Raw genomic sequence first — 11,781 nt, 5'->3', positions numbered from 1 at the left:
CACCGGATCCCATCAGAACTCCGCAGTTAAGCGTGCTTGGGCGAGAGTAGTACTAGGATGGGTGACCTCCTGGGAAGTCCTTGTGTTGCACCTCTTTTTTCGATTTTTTTTTATTTCGTTTAGTTTTCACCGTGTAATAAATTTTATTGTTCAATTTTTGGCGAGATTAATGAAAAATATCGTGTTTTATTCTACTTTATCGGATTTCTCCAAAATTTGGCCTGAAAGATGGAAGACATATATACAATTAAACCGTATTATATATCAGGTGCGATCATACCAGCACTAATGCACCGGATCCCATCAGAACTCCGCAGTTAAGCGTGCTTGGGCGAGAGTAGTACTAGGATGGGTGACCTCCTGGGAAGTCCTTGTGTTGCACCTCTTTTTTCGATTTTTTTTATTTCGTTTAGTTTTCACCGTGTAATAAATTTTATTGTTCAATTTTTGGCGAGATTAATGAAAAATATCGTGTTTTATTCTACTTTATCGGATTTCTCCAAAATTTGGCCTGAAAGATGGAAGACATATATACAATTAAACCGTATTATATATTAGGTGCGATCATACCATCACTAATGCACCGGATCCCATCAGAACTCCGCAGTTAAGCGTGCTTGGGCGAGAGTAGTACTAGGATGGGTGACCTCCTGGGAAGTCCTTGTGTTGCACCTCTTTTTTCGATTTTTTTTTATTTCGTTTAGTTTTCACCGTGTTAATAAATTTTATTGTTCAATTTTTGGCGAGATTAATGAAAAATATCGTGTTTTATTCTACTTTATCGAATTTCTCCAAAATTTGGCCTGAAAGATGGAAGACATATATACAATTAAACCGTATTATATATCAGGTGCGATCATACCAGCACTAATGCACCGGATCCCATCAGAACTCCGCAGTTAAGCGTGCTTGGGCGAGAGTAGTACTAGGATGGGTGACCTCCTGGGAAGTCCTTGTGTTGCACCTCTTTTTTCGATTTTTTTTATTTCGTTTAGTTTTTACCGTGTAATAAATTTTATTGTTCAATTTTTGGCGAGATTAATGAAAAATATCGTGTTTTATTCTACTTTATCGGATTTCTCCAAAATTTGGCCTGAAAGATGGAAGACATATATACAATTAAACCGTATTATATATCAGGTGCGATCATACCAGCACTAATGCACCGGATCCCATCAGAACTTCGCAGTTAAGCGTGCTTGGGCGAGAGTAGTACTAGGATTGGTGACCTCCTGGGAAGTCCTTGTGTTGCACCTCTTTTATTGATTTTTTTTATTTCGTTTATTTTTCACCGTGTAATAAATTTTATTGTTCAATTTTTGGCGAGATTAATGAAAAATAACCTGTTTTATTCTACTTTATCGGATTTCTCCAAAATTTGGCCTGAAAGATGGAAGACATATATACAATTAAACCGTATTATATATTAGGTGCGATCATACCATCACTAATGCACCGGATCCCATCAGAACTCCGCAGTTAAGCGTGCTTGGGCGAGAGTAGTACTAGGATTGGTGACCTCCTGGGAAGTCCTTGTGTTGCACCTCTTTTTTTGATTTTTTTTATTTCGTTTAGTTTTCACCGTGTAATAAATTTTATTGTTCAATTTTTGGCGAGATTAATGAAAAATATCGTGTTTTATTCTACTTTATCGGATTTCTCCAAAATTTGGCCTGAAAGATGGAAGACATATATACAATTAAACCGTATTATATATTAGGTGCGATCATACCATCACTAATGCACCGGATCCCATCAGAACTCCGCAGTTAAGCGTGCTTGGGCGAGAGTAGTACTAGGATGGGTGACCTCCTGGGAAGTCCTTGTGTTGAACCTCTTTTTTCGATTTTTTTTTATTTCGTTTAGTTTTCACCGTGTTAAAAATTTTATCGTTCAATTTTTGGCGAGATTAATGAAAAATATCGTGTTTTATTCTAGTTTCTCGGATTTCTCCAAAATTCGGCCTGAAAGATGGAAGACATATATACAATTAAACCGTATTATATATCAGGTGCGATCATACCAGCACTAATGCACCGGATCCCATCAGAACTCCGCAGTTAAGCGTGCTTGGGCGAGAGTAGTACTAGGATGGGTGACCTCCTGGGAAGTCCTTGTGTTGCACCTCTTTTTTCGATTTTTTTTATTTCGTTTAGTTTTTACCGTGTAATAAATTTTATTGTTCAATTTTTGGCGAGATTAATGAAAAATATCGTGTTTTATTCTACTTTATCGGATTTCTCCAAAATTTGGCCTGAAAGATGGAAGACATATATACAATTAAACCGTATTATATATTAGGTGCGATCATACCATCACTAATGCACCGGATCCCATCAGAACTCCGCAGTTAAGCGTGCTTGGGCGAGAGTAGTACTAGGATGGGTGACCTCCTGGGAAGTCCTTGTGTTGAACCTCTTTTTTCGATTTTTTTTATTTCGTTTAGTTTTCACCGTGTTAAAAATTTTATCGTTCAATTTTTGGCGAGATTAATGAAAAATATCGTGTTTTATTCTAGTTTCTCGAATTTCTCCAAAATTCGGCCTGAAAGATGGAAGACATATATACAATTAAACCGTATTATATATCAGGTGCGATCATACCAGCACTAATGCACCGGATCCCATCAGAACTCCGCAGTTAAGCGTGCTTGGGCGAGAGTAGTACTAGGATGGGTGACCTCCTGGGAAGTCCTTGTGTTGCACCTCTTTTTTCGATTTTTTTTATTTCGTTTAGTTTTTACCGTGTAATAAATTTTATTGTTCAATTTTTGGCGAGATTAATGAAAAATATCGTGTTTTATTCTACTTTATCGGATTTCTCCAAAATTTGGCCTGAAAGATGGAAGACATATATACAATTAAACCGTATTATATATCAGGTGCGATCATACCATCACTAATGCACCGGATCCCATCAGAACTCCGCAGTTAAGCGTGCTTGGGCGAGAGTAGTACTAGGATGGGTGACCTCCTGGGAAGTCCTTGTGTTGAACCTCTTTTTTCGATTTTTTTTATTTCGTTTAGTTTTCACCGTGTTAAAAATTTTATCGTTCAATTTTAGATTAATGAAAAATATCATTCTATTTTCGAATTTCTCCAAAATTCGGCCTGAAAGATGGAAGACATATATACAATTAAACCGTATTATATATCAGGTGCGATCATACCAGCACTAATGCACCGGATCCCATCAGAACTCCGCAGTTAAGCGTGCTTGGGCGAGAGTAGTACTAGGATTGACCTCCTGGGAAGTCCTTGTGTTGCACCTCTTTTTTCATTTTTTTTATTTCGTTTAGTTTTTATTAATAAATTTTATTGGGCCTGTTTTATTCTACTTTATCGGATTTCTCCAAAATTTGGAAGACATATATACAATTAAACCGTATTATATATCAGGTGCGATCATACCAGCACTAATGCACCGGATCCCATCAGAACTCCGCAGTTAAGCGTGCTTGGGCGAGAGTAGTACTAGGATTACCTCCTGGGAAGTCCTTGTGTTGCACCTCTTTTTTCGATTTTTTTTATTTCGTTTATTTTTCACCGTGTAATAAATTTTATTGTTCAATTTTTGGCGAGATTAATGAAAAATATCGTGTTTTATTCTACTTTATCGGATTTCTCCAAAATTCGGCCTGAAAGATGGAAGACATATATACAATTAAACCGTATTATATATCAGGTGCGATCATACCAGCACTAATGCACCGGATCCCATCAGAACTCCGCAGTTAAGCGTGCTTGGGCGAGAGTAGTACTAGGATGGGTGACCTCCTGGGAAGTCCTTGTGTTGCACCTCTTTTTTCGATTTTTTTTATTTCGTTTAGTTTTTACCGTGTAATAAATTTTATTGTTCAATTTTTGGCGAGATTAATGAAAAATATCGTGTTTTATTCTACTTTATCGGATTTCTCCAAAATTTGGCCTGAAAGATGGAAGACATATATACAATTAAACCGTATTATATATTAGGTGCGATCATACCATCACTAATGCACCGGATCCCATCAGAACTCCGCAGTTAAGCGTGCTTGGGCGAGAGTAGTACTAGGATGTGTGACCTCCTGGGAAGTCCTTGTGTTGAACCTCTTTTTTCGATTTTTTTTTATTTCGTTTAGTTTTCACCGTGTTAAAAATTTTATCGTTCAATTTTTGGCGAGATTAATGAAAAATATCGTGTTTTATTCTAGTTTCTCGAATTTCTCCAAAATTCGGCCTGAAAGATGGAAGACATATATACAATTAAACCGTATTATATATCAGGTGCGATCATACCAGCACTAATGCACCGGATCCCATCAGAACTCCGCAGTTAAGCGTGTTTGGGCGAGAGTAGTACTAGGATGGGTGACCTCCTGGGAAGTCCTTGTGTTGCACCTCTTTTTTCGATTTTTTTTATTTCGTTTAGTTTTTACCGTGTAATAAATTTTATTGTTCAATTTTTGGCGAGATTAATGAAAAATATCGTGTTTTATTCTACTTTATCGGATTTCTCCAAAATTTGGCCTGAAAGATGGAAGACATATATACAATTAAACCGTATTATATATCAGGTGCGATCATACCAGCACTAATGCACCGGATCCCATCAGAACTTCGCAGTTAAGCGTGCTTGGGCGAGAGTAGTACTAGGATTGGTGACCTCCTGGGAAGTCCTTGTGTTGCACCTCTTTTATTGATTTTTTTTATTTCGTTTATTTTTCACCGTGTAATAAATTTTATTGTTCAATTTTTGGCGAGATTAATGAAAAATAACCTGTTTTATTCTACTTTATCGGATTTCTCCAAAATTTGGCCTGAAAGATGGAAGACATATATACAATTAAACCGTATTATATATTAGGTGCGATCATACCATCACTAATGCACCGGATCCCATCAGAACTCCGCAGTTAAGCGTGCTTGGGCGAGAGTAGTACTAGGATTGGTGACCTCCTGGGAAGTCCTTGTGTTGCACCTCTTTTTTTGATTTTTTTTATTTCGTTTAGTTTTCACCGTGTAATAAATTTTATTGTTCAATTTTTGGCGAGATTAATGAAAAATATCGTGTTTTATTCTACTTTATCGGATTTCTCCAAAATTTGGCCTGAAAGATGGAAGACATATATACAATTAAACCGTATTATATATTAGGTGCGATCATACCATCACTAATGCACCGGATCCCATCAGAACTCCGCAGTTAAGCGTGCTTGGGCGAGAGTAGTACTAGGATGTGTGACCTCCTGGGAAGTCCTTGTGTTGAACCTCTTTTTTCGATTTTTTTTTATTTCGTTTAGTTTTCACCGTGTTAAAAATTTTATCGTTCAATTTTTGGCGAGATTAATGAAAAATATCGTGTTTTATTCTAGTTTCTCGAATTTCTCCAAAATTCGGCCTGAAAGATGGAAGACATATATACAATTAAACCGTATTATATATCAGGTGCGATCATACCAGCACTAATGCACCGGATCCCATCAGAACTCCGCAGTTAAGCGTGTTTGGGCGAGAGTAGTACTAGGATGGGTGACCTCCTGGGAAGTCCTTGTGTTGCACCTCTTTTTTCGATTTTTTTTATTTCGTTTAGTTTTTACCGTGTAATAAATTTTATTGTTCAATTTTTGGCGAGATTAATGAAAAATATCGTGTTTTATTCTACTTTATCGGATTTCTCCAAAATTTGGCCTGAAAGATGGAAGACATATATACAATTAAACCGTATTATATATCAGGTGCGATCATACCAGCACTAATGCACCGGATCCCATCAGAACTTCGCAGTTAAGCGTGCTTGGGCGAGAGTAGTACTAGGATTGGTGACCTCCTGGGAAGTCCTTGTGTTGCACCTCTTTTATTGATTTTTTTTATTTCGTTTATTTTTCACCGTGTAATAAATTTTATTGTTCAATTTTTGGCGAGATTAATGAAAAATAACCTGTTTTATTCTACTTTATCGGATTTCTCCAAAATTTGGCCTGAAAGATGGAAGACATATATACAATTAAACCGTATTATATATTAGGTGCGATCATACCATCACTAATGCACCGGATCCCATCAGAACTCCGCAGTTAAGCGTGCTTGGGCGAGAGTAGTACTAGGATTGGTGACCTCCTGGGAAGTCCTTGTGTTGCACCTCTTTTTTTGATTTTTTTTATTTCGTTTAGTTTTCACCGTGTAATAAATTTTATTGTTCAATTTTTGGCGAGATTAATGAAAAATATCCTGTTTTATTCTACTTTATCGGATTTCTCCAAAATTTGGCCTGAAAGATGGAAGACATATATACAATTAAACCGTATTATATATTAGGTGCGATCATACCATCACTAATGCACCGGATCCCATCAGAACTCCGCAGTTAAGCGTGCTTGGGCGAGAGTAGTACTAGGATGTGTGACCTCCTGGGAAGTCCTTGTGTTGAACCTCTTTTTTCGATTTTTTTTTATTTCGTTTAGTTTTCACCGTGTTAAAAATTTTATCGTTCAATTTTTGGCGAGATTAATGAAAAATATCGTGTTTTATTCTAGTTTCTCGAATTTCTCCAAAATTCGGCCTGAAAGATGGAAGACATATATACAATTAAACCGTATTATATATCAGGTGCGATCATACCAGCACTAATGCACCGGATCCCATCAGAACTCCGCAGTTAAGCGTGTTTGGGCGAGAGTAGTACTAGGATGGGTGACCTCCTGGGAAGTCCTTGTGTTGCACCTCTTTTTTCGATTTTTTTTATTTCGTTTAGTTTTTACCGTGTAATAAATTTTATTGTTCAATTTTTGGCGAGATTAATGAAAAATATCGTGTTTTATTCTACTTTATCGAATTTCTCCAAAATTTGGCCTGAAAGATGGAAGACATATATACAATTAAACCGTATTATATATCAGGTGCGATCATACCAGCACTAATGCACCGGATCCCATCAGAACTTCGCAGTTAAGCGTGCTTGGGCGAGAGTAGTACTAGGATTGGTGACCTCCTGGGAAGTCCTTGTGTTGCACCTCTTTTATTGATTTTTTTTATTTCGTTTATTTTTCACCGTGTAATAAATTTTATTGTTCAATTTTTGGCGAGATTAATGAAAAATAACCTGTTTTATTCTACTTTATCGGATTTCTCCAAAATTTGGCCTGAAAGATGGAAGACATATATACAATTAAACCGTATTATATATTAGGTGCGATCATACCATCACTAATGCACCGGATCCCATCAGAACTCCGCAGTTAAGCGTGCTTGGGCGAGAGTAGTACTAGGATTGGTGACCTCCTGGGAAGTCCTTGTGTTGCACCTCTTTTTTTGATTTTTTTGATTTCGTTTAGTTTTCACCGTGTAATAAATTTTATTGTTCAATTTTTGGCGAGATTAATGAAAAATATCGTGTTTTATTCTACTTTATCGGATTTCTCCAAAATTTGGCCTGAAAGATGGAAGACATATATACAATTAAACCGTATTATATATTAGGTGCGATCATACCATCACTAATGCACCGGATCCCATCAGAACTCCGCAGTTAAGCGTGCTTGGGCGAGAGTAGTACTAGGATGTGTGACCTCCTGGGAAGTCCTTGTGTTGAACCTCTTTTTTCGATTTTTTTTTATTTCGTTTAGTTTTCACCGTGTTAAAAATTTTATCGTTCAATTTTTGGCGAGATTAATGAAAAATATCGTGTTTTATTCTAGTTTCTCGAATTTCTCCAAAATTCGGCCTGAAAGATGGAAGACATATATACAATTAAACCGTATTATATATCAGGTGCGATCATACCAGCACTAATGCACCGGATCCCATCAGAACTCCGCAGTTAAGCGTGTTTGGGCGAGAGTAGTACTAGGATGGGTGACCTCCTGGGAAGTCCTTGTGTTGCACCTCTTTTTTCGATTTTTTTTATTTCGTTTAGTTTTTACCGTGTAATAAATTTTATTGTTCAATTTTTGGCGAGATTAATGAAAAATATCGTGTTTTATTCTACTTTATCGAATTTCTCCAAAATTTGGCCTGAAAGATGGAAGACATATATACAATTAAACCGTATTATATATCAGGTGCGATCATACCAGCACTAATGCACCGGATCCCATCAGAACTTCGCAGTTAAGCGTGCTTGGGCGAGAGTAGTACTAGGATTGGTGACCTCCTGGGAAGTCCTTGTGTTGCACCTCTTTTATTGATTTTTTTTATTTCGTTTATTTTTCACCGTGTAATAAATTTTATTGTTCAATTTTTGGCGAGATTAATGAAAAATAACCTGTTTTATTCTACTTTATCGGATTTCTCCAAAATTTGGCCTGAAAGATGGAAGACATATATACAATTAAACCGTATTATATATTAGGTGCGATCATACCATCACTAATGCACCGGATCCCATCAGAACTCCGCAGTTAAGCGTGCTTGGGCGAGAGTAGTACTAGGATTGGTGACCTCCTGGGAAGTCCTTGTGTTGCACCTCTTTTTTTGATTTTTTTTATTTCGTTTAGTTTTCACCGTGTAATAAATTTTATTGTTCAATTTTTGGCGAGATTAATGAAAAATATCGTGTTTTATTCTACTTTATCGGATTTCTCCAAAATTTGGCCTGAAAGATGGAAGACATATATACAATTAAACCGTATTATATATTAGGTGCGATCATACCATGACTAATGCACCGGATCCCATCAGAACTCCGCAGTTAAGCGTGCTTGGGCGAGAGTAGTACTAGGATGGGTGACCTCCTGGGAAGTCCTTGTGTTGAACCTCTTTTTTCGATTTTTTTTTATTTCGTTTAGTTTTCACCGTGTTAAAAATTTTATCGTTCAATTTTTGGCGAGATTAATGAAAAATATCGTGTTTTATTCTAGTTTCTCGGATTTCTCCAAAATTCGGCCTGAAAGATGGAAGACATATATACAATTAAACCGTATTATATATCAGGTGCGATCATACCAGCACTAATGCACCGGATCCCATCAGAACTCCGCAGTTAAGCGTGCTTGGGCGAGAGTAGTACTAGGATGGGTGACCTCCTGGGAAGTCCTTGTGTTGCACCTCTTTTTTCGATTTTTTTTATTTCGTTTAGTTTTCACCGTGTTAAAAATTTTATCGTTCAATTTTTGGCGAGATTAATGAAAAATATCGTGTTTTATTCTAGTTTATCGAATTTCTCCAAAATTTGGCCTGAAAGATGGAAGACATATATACAATTAAACCGTATTATATATCAGGTGCGATCATACCAGCACTAATGCACCGGATCCCATCAGAACTCCGCAGTTAAGCGTGCTTGGGCGAGAGTAGTACTAGGATGGGTGACCTCCTGGGAAGTCCTTGTGTTGCACCTCTTTTTTCGATTTTTTTTTTATTTCGTTTAGTTTTTACCGTGTAATAAATTTTATTGTTCAATTTTTGGCGAGATTAATGAAAAATATCGTGTTTTATTCTACTTTATCGGATTTCTCCAAAATTTGGCCTGAAAGATGGAAGACATATATACAATTAAACCGTATTATATATTAGGTGCGATCATACCATCACTAATGCACCGGATCCCATCAGAACTCCGCAGTTAAGCGTGCTTGGGCGAGAGTAGTACTAGGATGTGTGACCTCCTGGGAAGTCCTTGTGTTGAACCTCTTTTTTCGATTTTTTTTTATTTCGTTTAGTTTTCACCGTGTTAAAAATTTTATCGTTCAATTTTTGGCGAGATTAATGAAAAATATCGTGTTTTATTCTAGTTTCTCGAATTTCTCCAAAATTCGGCCTGAAAGATGGAAGACATATATACAATTAAACCGTATTATATATCAGGTGCGATCATACCAGCACTAATGCACCGGATCCCATCAGAACTCCGCAGTTAAGCGTGTTTGGGCGAGAGTAGTACTAGGATGGGTGACCTCCTGGGAAGTCCTTGTGTTGCACCTCTTTTTTCGATTTTTTTTATTTCGTTTAGTTTTTACCGTGTAATAAATTTTATTGTTCAATTTTTGGCGAGATTAATGAAAAATATCGTGTTTTATTCTACTTTATCGGATTTCTCCAAAATTTGGCCTGAAAGATGGAAGACATATATACAATTAAACCGTATTATATATCAGGTGCGATCATACCAGCACTAATGCACCGGATCCCATCAGAACTTCGCAGTTAAGCGTGCTTGGGCGAGAGTAGTACTAGGATTGGTGACCTCCTGGGAAGTCCTTGTGTTGCACCTCTTTTATTGATTTTTTTTATTTCGTTTATTTTTCACCGTGTAATAAATTTTATTGTTCAATTTTTGGCGAGATTAATGAAAAATAACCTGTTTTATTCTACTTTATCGGATTTCTCCAAAATTTGGCCTGAAAGATGGAAGACATATATACAATTAAACCGTATTATATATTAGGTGCGATCATACCATCACTAATGCACCGGATCCCATCAGAACTCCGCAGTTAAGCGTGCTTGGGCGAGAGTAGTACTAGGATGGGTGACCTCCTGGGAAGTCCTTGTGTTGCACCTCTTTTTTCGATTTTTTTTTATTTCGTTTAGTTTTCACCGTGTTAAAAATTTTATCGTTCAATTTTTGGCGAGATTAATGAAAAATATCGTGTTTTATTCTAGTTTCTCGAATTTCTCCAAAATTCGGCCTGAAAGATGGAAGACATATATACAATTAAACCGTATTATATATCAGGTGCGATCATACCAGCACTAATGCACCGGATCCCATCAGAACTCCGCAGTTAAGCGTGCTTGGGCGAGAGTAGTACTAGGATGGGTGACCTCCTGGGAAGTCCTTGTGTTGCACCTCTTTTTTCGATTTTTTTTATTTCGTTTAGTTTTTACCGTGTAATAAATTTTATTGTTCAATTTTTTGCGAGATTAATGAAAAATATCGTGTTTTATTCTACTTTATCGGATTTCTCCAAAATTTGGCCTGAAAGATGGAAGACATATATACAATTAAACCGTATTATATATTAGGTGCGATCATACCATCACTAATGCACCGGATCCCATCAGAACTCCGCAGTTAAGCGTGCTTGGGCGAGAGTAGTACTAGGATGTGTGACCTCCTGGGAAGTCCTTGTGTTGAACCTCTTTTTTCGATTTTTTTTTATTTCGTTTAGTTTTCACCGTGTTAAAAATTTTATCGTTCAATTTTTGGCGAGATTAATGAAAAATATCGTGTTTTATTCTAGTTTCTCGAATTTCTCCAAAATTCGGCCTGAAAGATGGAAGACATATATACAATTAAACCGTATTATATATCAGGTGCGATCATACCAGCACTAATGCACCGGATCCCATCAGAACTCCGCAGTTAAGCGTGTTTGGGCGAGAGTAGTACTAGGATGGGTGACCTCCTGGGAAGTCCTTGTGTTGCACCTCTTTTTTCGATTTTTTTTATTTCGTTTAGTTTTTACCGTGTAATAAATTTTATTGTTCAATTTTTGGCGAGATTAATGAAAAATATCGTGTTTTATTCTACTTTATCGGATTTCTCCAAAATTTGGCCTGAAAGATGGAAGACATATATACAATTAAACCGTATTATATATCAGGTGCGATCATACCAGCACTAATGCACCGGATCCCATCAGAACTTCGCAGTTAAGCGTGCTTGGGCGAGAGTAGTACTAGGATTGGTGACCTCCTGGGAAGTCCTTGTGTTGCACCTCTTTTATTGATTTTTTTTATTTCGTTTATTTTTCACCGTGTAATAAATTTTATTGTTCAATTTTTGGCGAGATTAATGAAAAATAACCTGTTTTATTCTACTTTATCGGATTTCTCCAAAATTTGGCCTGAAAGATGGAAG

General features: G+C 36.8%; 40 non-coding genes across 40 annotated transcripts; all 40 read left to right on the top strand.

Moving 5' to 3' along the window:
• The first annotated feature begins 266 nt into the window (after nt 1–266).
• LOC123887571 lies at nt 267–385 on the top strand. Its single transcript, XR_006801586.1, has one exon. It is a non-coding gene; the product is annotated as a 5S ribosomal RNA (ribosomal RNA).
• A 171-nt stretch (nt 386–556) lies between these two features.
• LOC123887582 lies at nt 557–675 on the top strand. The gene has a single exon (XR_006801596.1). It is a non-coding gene; the product is annotated as a 5S ribosomal RNA (ribosomal RNA).
• Nucleotides 676–848: 173 nt separating this feature from the next.
• On the top strand, nt 849–967 carry LOC123887570. The gene has a single exon (XR_006801585.1). It is a non-coding gene; the product is annotated as a 5S ribosomal RNA (ribosomal RNA).
• A 171-nt stretch (nt 968–1,138) lies between these two features.
• On the top strand, nt 1,139–1,257 carry LOC123887602. The gene has a single exon (XR_006801615.1). It is a non-coding gene; the product is annotated as a 5S ribosomal RNA (ribosomal RNA).
• Nucleotides 1,258–1,428: 171 nt separating this feature from the next.
• Nucleotides 1,429–1,547, top strand: LOC123887619. Its single transcript, XR_006801631.1, has one exon. It is a non-coding gene; the product is annotated as a 5S ribosomal RNA (ribosomal RNA).
• Nucleotides 1,548–1,718: 171 nt separating this feature from the next.
• LOC123887662 lies at nt 1,719–1,837 on the top strand. Its single transcript, XR_006801672.1, has one exon. It is a non-coding gene; the product is annotated as a 5S ribosomal RNA (ribosomal RNA).
• Nucleotides 1,838–2,009: 172 nt separating this feature from the next.
• LOC123887569 lies at nt 2,010–2,128 on the top strand. The gene has a single exon (XR_006801584.1). It is a non-coding gene; the product is annotated as a 5S ribosomal RNA (ribosomal RNA).
• Nucleotides 2,129–2,299: 171 nt separating this feature from the next.
• Nucleotides 2,300–2,418, top strand: LOC123887661. Its single transcript, XR_006801671.1, has one exon. It is a non-coding gene; the product is annotated as a 5S ribosomal RNA (ribosomal RNA).
• Nucleotides 2,419–2,589: 171 nt separating this feature from the next.
• Nucleotides 2,590–2,708, top strand: LOC123887568. The gene has a single exon (XR_006801583.1). It is a non-coding gene; the product is annotated as a 5S ribosomal RNA (ribosomal RNA).
• Nucleotides 2,709–2,879: 171 nt separating this feature from the next.
• Nucleotides 2,880–2,998, top strand: LOC123887660. The gene has a single exon (XR_006801670.1). It is a non-coding gene; the product is annotated as a 5S ribosomal RNA (ribosomal RNA).
• A 157-nt stretch (nt 2,999–3,155) lies between these two features.
• On the top strand, nt 3,156–3,271 carry LOC123887685. Its single transcript, XR_006801694.1, has one exon. It is a non-coding gene; the product is annotated as a 5S ribosomal RNA (ribosomal RNA).
• A 125-nt stretch (nt 3,272–3,396) lies between these two features.
• LOC123887688 lies at nt 3,397–3,511 on the top strand. The gene has a single exon (XR_006801697.1). It is a non-coding gene; the product is annotated as a 5S ribosomal RNA (ribosomal RNA).
• A 171-nt stretch (nt 3,512–3,682) lies between these two features.
• Nucleotides 3,683–3,801, top strand: LOC123887918. Its single transcript, XR_006801906.1, has one exon. It is a non-coding gene; the product is annotated as a 5S ribosomal RNA (ribosomal RNA).
• A 171-nt stretch (nt 3,802–3,972) lies between these two features.
• On the top strand, nt 3,973–4,091 carry LOC123887697. The gene has a single exon (XR_006801706.1). It is a non-coding gene; the product is annotated as a 5S ribosomal RNA (ribosomal RNA).
• A 172-nt stretch (nt 4,092–4,263) lies between these two features.
• LOC123887580 lies at nt 4,264–4,382 on the top strand. The gene has a single exon (XR_006801594.1). It is a non-coding gene; the product is annotated as a 5S ribosomal RNA (ribosomal RNA).
• A 171-nt stretch (nt 4,383–4,553) lies between these two features.
• Nucleotides 4,554–4,672, top strand: LOC123887601. The gene has a single exon (XR_006801614.1). It is a non-coding gene; the product is annotated as a 5S ribosomal RNA (ribosomal RNA).
• A 171-nt stretch (nt 4,673–4,843) lies between these two features.
• On the top strand, nt 4,844–4,962 carry LOC123887618. Its single transcript, XR_006801630.1, has one exon. It is a non-coding gene; the product is annotated as a 5S ribosomal RNA (ribosomal RNA).
• Nucleotides 4,963–5,133: 171 nt separating this feature from the next.
• On the top strand, nt 5,134–5,252 carry LOC123887696. The gene has a single exon (XR_006801705.1). It is a non-coding gene; the product is annotated as a 5S ribosomal RNA (ribosomal RNA).
• Nucleotides 5,253–5,424: 172 nt separating this feature from the next.
• Nucleotides 5,425–5,543, top strand: LOC123887579. The gene has a single exon (XR_006801593.1). It is a non-coding gene; the product is annotated as a 5S ribosomal RNA (ribosomal RNA).
• Nucleotides 5,544–5,714: 171 nt separating this feature from the next.
• Nucleotides 5,715–5,833, top strand: LOC123887600. Its single transcript, XR_006801613.1, has one exon. It is a non-coding gene; the product is annotated as a 5S ribosomal RNA (ribosomal RNA).
• Nucleotides 5,834–6,004: 171 nt separating this feature from the next.
• On the top strand, nt 6,005–6,123 carry LOC123887617. The gene has a single exon (XR_006801629.1). It is a non-coding gene; the product is annotated as a 5S ribosomal RNA (ribosomal RNA).
• Nucleotides 6,124–6,294: 171 nt separating this feature from the next.
• Nucleotides 6,295–6,413, top strand: LOC123887695. The gene has a single exon (XR_006801704.1). It is a non-coding gene; the product is annotated as a 5S ribosomal RNA (ribosomal RNA).
• A 172-nt stretch (nt 6,414–6,585) lies between these two features.
• LOC123887578 lies at nt 6,586–6,704 on the top strand. Its single transcript, XR_006801592.1, has one exon. It is a non-coding gene; the product is annotated as a 5S ribosomal RNA (ribosomal RNA).
• A 171-nt stretch (nt 6,705–6,875) lies between these two features.
• LOC123887599 lies at nt 6,876–6,994 on the top strand. Its single transcript, XR_006801612.1, has one exon. It is a non-coding gene; the product is annotated as a 5S ribosomal RNA (ribosomal RNA).
• Nucleotides 6,995–7,165: 171 nt separating this feature from the next.
• LOC123887616 lies at nt 7,166–7,284 on the top strand. Its single transcript, XR_006801628.1, has one exon. It is a non-coding gene; the product is annotated as a 5S ribosomal RNA (ribosomal RNA).
• A 171-nt stretch (nt 7,285–7,455) lies between these two features.
• On the top strand, nt 7,456–7,574 carry LOC123887694. Its single transcript, XR_006801703.1, has one exon. It is a non-coding gene; the product is annotated as a 5S ribosomal RNA (ribosomal RNA).
• Nucleotides 7,575–7,746: 172 nt separating this feature from the next.
• LOC123887577 lies at nt 7,747–7,865 on the top strand. The gene has a single exon (XR_006801591.1). It is a non-coding gene; the product is annotated as a 5S ribosomal RNA (ribosomal RNA).
• Nucleotides 7,866–8,036: 171 nt separating this feature from the next.
• Nucleotides 8,037–8,155, top strand: LOC123887598. Its single transcript, XR_006801611.1, has one exon. It is a non-coding gene; the product is annotated as a 5S ribosomal RNA (ribosomal RNA).
• A 171-nt stretch (nt 8,156–8,326) lies between these two features.
• LOC123887615 lies at nt 8,327–8,445 on the top strand. Its single transcript, XR_006801627.1, has one exon. It is a non-coding gene; the product is annotated as a 5S ribosomal RNA (ribosomal RNA).
• A 171-nt stretch (nt 8,446–8,616) lies between these two features.
• On the top strand, nt 8,617–8,735 carry LOC123887682. Its single transcript, XR_006801692.1, has one exon. It is a non-coding gene; the product is annotated as a 5S ribosomal RNA (ribosomal RNA).
• Nucleotides 8,736–8,907: 172 nt separating this feature from the next.
• LOC123887917 lies at nt 8,908–9,026 on the top strand. Its single transcript, XR_006801905.1, has one exon. It is a non-coding gene; the product is annotated as a 5S ribosomal RNA (ribosomal RNA).
• A 171-nt stretch (nt 9,027–9,197) lies between these two features.
• Nucleotides 9,198–9,316, top strand: LOC123887916. The gene has a single exon (XR_006801904.1). It is a non-coding gene; the product is annotated as a 5S ribosomal RNA (ribosomal RNA).
• A 173-nt stretch (nt 9,317–9,489) lies between these two features.
• Nucleotides 9,490–9,608, top strand: LOC123887693. Its single transcript, XR_006801702.1, has one exon. It is a non-coding gene; the product is annotated as a 5S ribosomal RNA (ribosomal RNA).
• Nucleotides 9,609–9,780: 172 nt separating this feature from the next.
• On the top strand, nt 9,781–9,899 carry LOC123887576. Its single transcript, XR_006801590.1, has one exon. It is a non-coding gene; the product is annotated as a 5S ribosomal RNA (ribosomal RNA).
• Nucleotides 9,900–10,070: 171 nt separating this feature from the next.
• Nucleotides 10,071–10,189, top strand: LOC123887596. The gene has a single exon (XR_006801609.1). It is a non-coding gene; the product is annotated as a 5S ribosomal RNA (ribosomal RNA).
• Nucleotides 10,190–10,360: 171 nt separating this feature from the next.
• Nucleotides 10,361–10,479, top strand: LOC123887581. The gene has a single exon (XR_006801595.1). It is a non-coding gene; the product is annotated as a 5S ribosomal RNA (ribosomal RNA).
• Nucleotides 10,480–10,651: 172 nt separating this feature from the next.
• On the top strand, nt 10,652–10,770 carry LOC123887915. The gene has a single exon (XR_006801903.1). It is a non-coding gene; the product is annotated as a 5S ribosomal RNA (ribosomal RNA).
• Nucleotides 10,771–10,941: 171 nt separating this feature from the next.
• LOC123887692 lies at nt 10,942–11,060 on the top strand. The gene has a single exon (XR_006801701.1). It is a non-coding gene; the product is annotated as a 5S ribosomal RNA (ribosomal RNA).
• A 172-nt stretch (nt 11,061–11,232) lies between these two features.
• On the top strand, nt 11,233–11,351 carry LOC123887575. The gene has a single exon (XR_006801589.1). It is a non-coding gene; the product is annotated as a 5S ribosomal RNA (ribosomal RNA).
• A 171-nt stretch (nt 11,352–11,522) lies between these two features.
• Nucleotides 11,523–11,641, top strand: LOC123887595. The gene has a single exon (XR_006801608.1). It is a non-coding gene; the product is annotated as a 5S ribosomal RNA (ribosomal RNA).
• Nucleotides 11,642–11,781: the final 140 nt, after the last annotated feature.

Source organism: Trifolium pratense, linkage group LG5 (genome assembly GCF_020283565.1).
Source record: "Trifolium pratense cultivar HEN17-A07 linkage group LG5, ARS_RC_1.1, whole genome shotgun sequence".
Lineage (NCBI taxonomy): Eukaryota > Viridiplantae > Streptophyta > Magnoliopsida > Fabales > Fabaceae > Trifolium > Trifolium pratense.
Note: the sequence above shows the minus strand (reverse complement) of the source record. Positions and strands in the feature narration are given on the sequence as shown.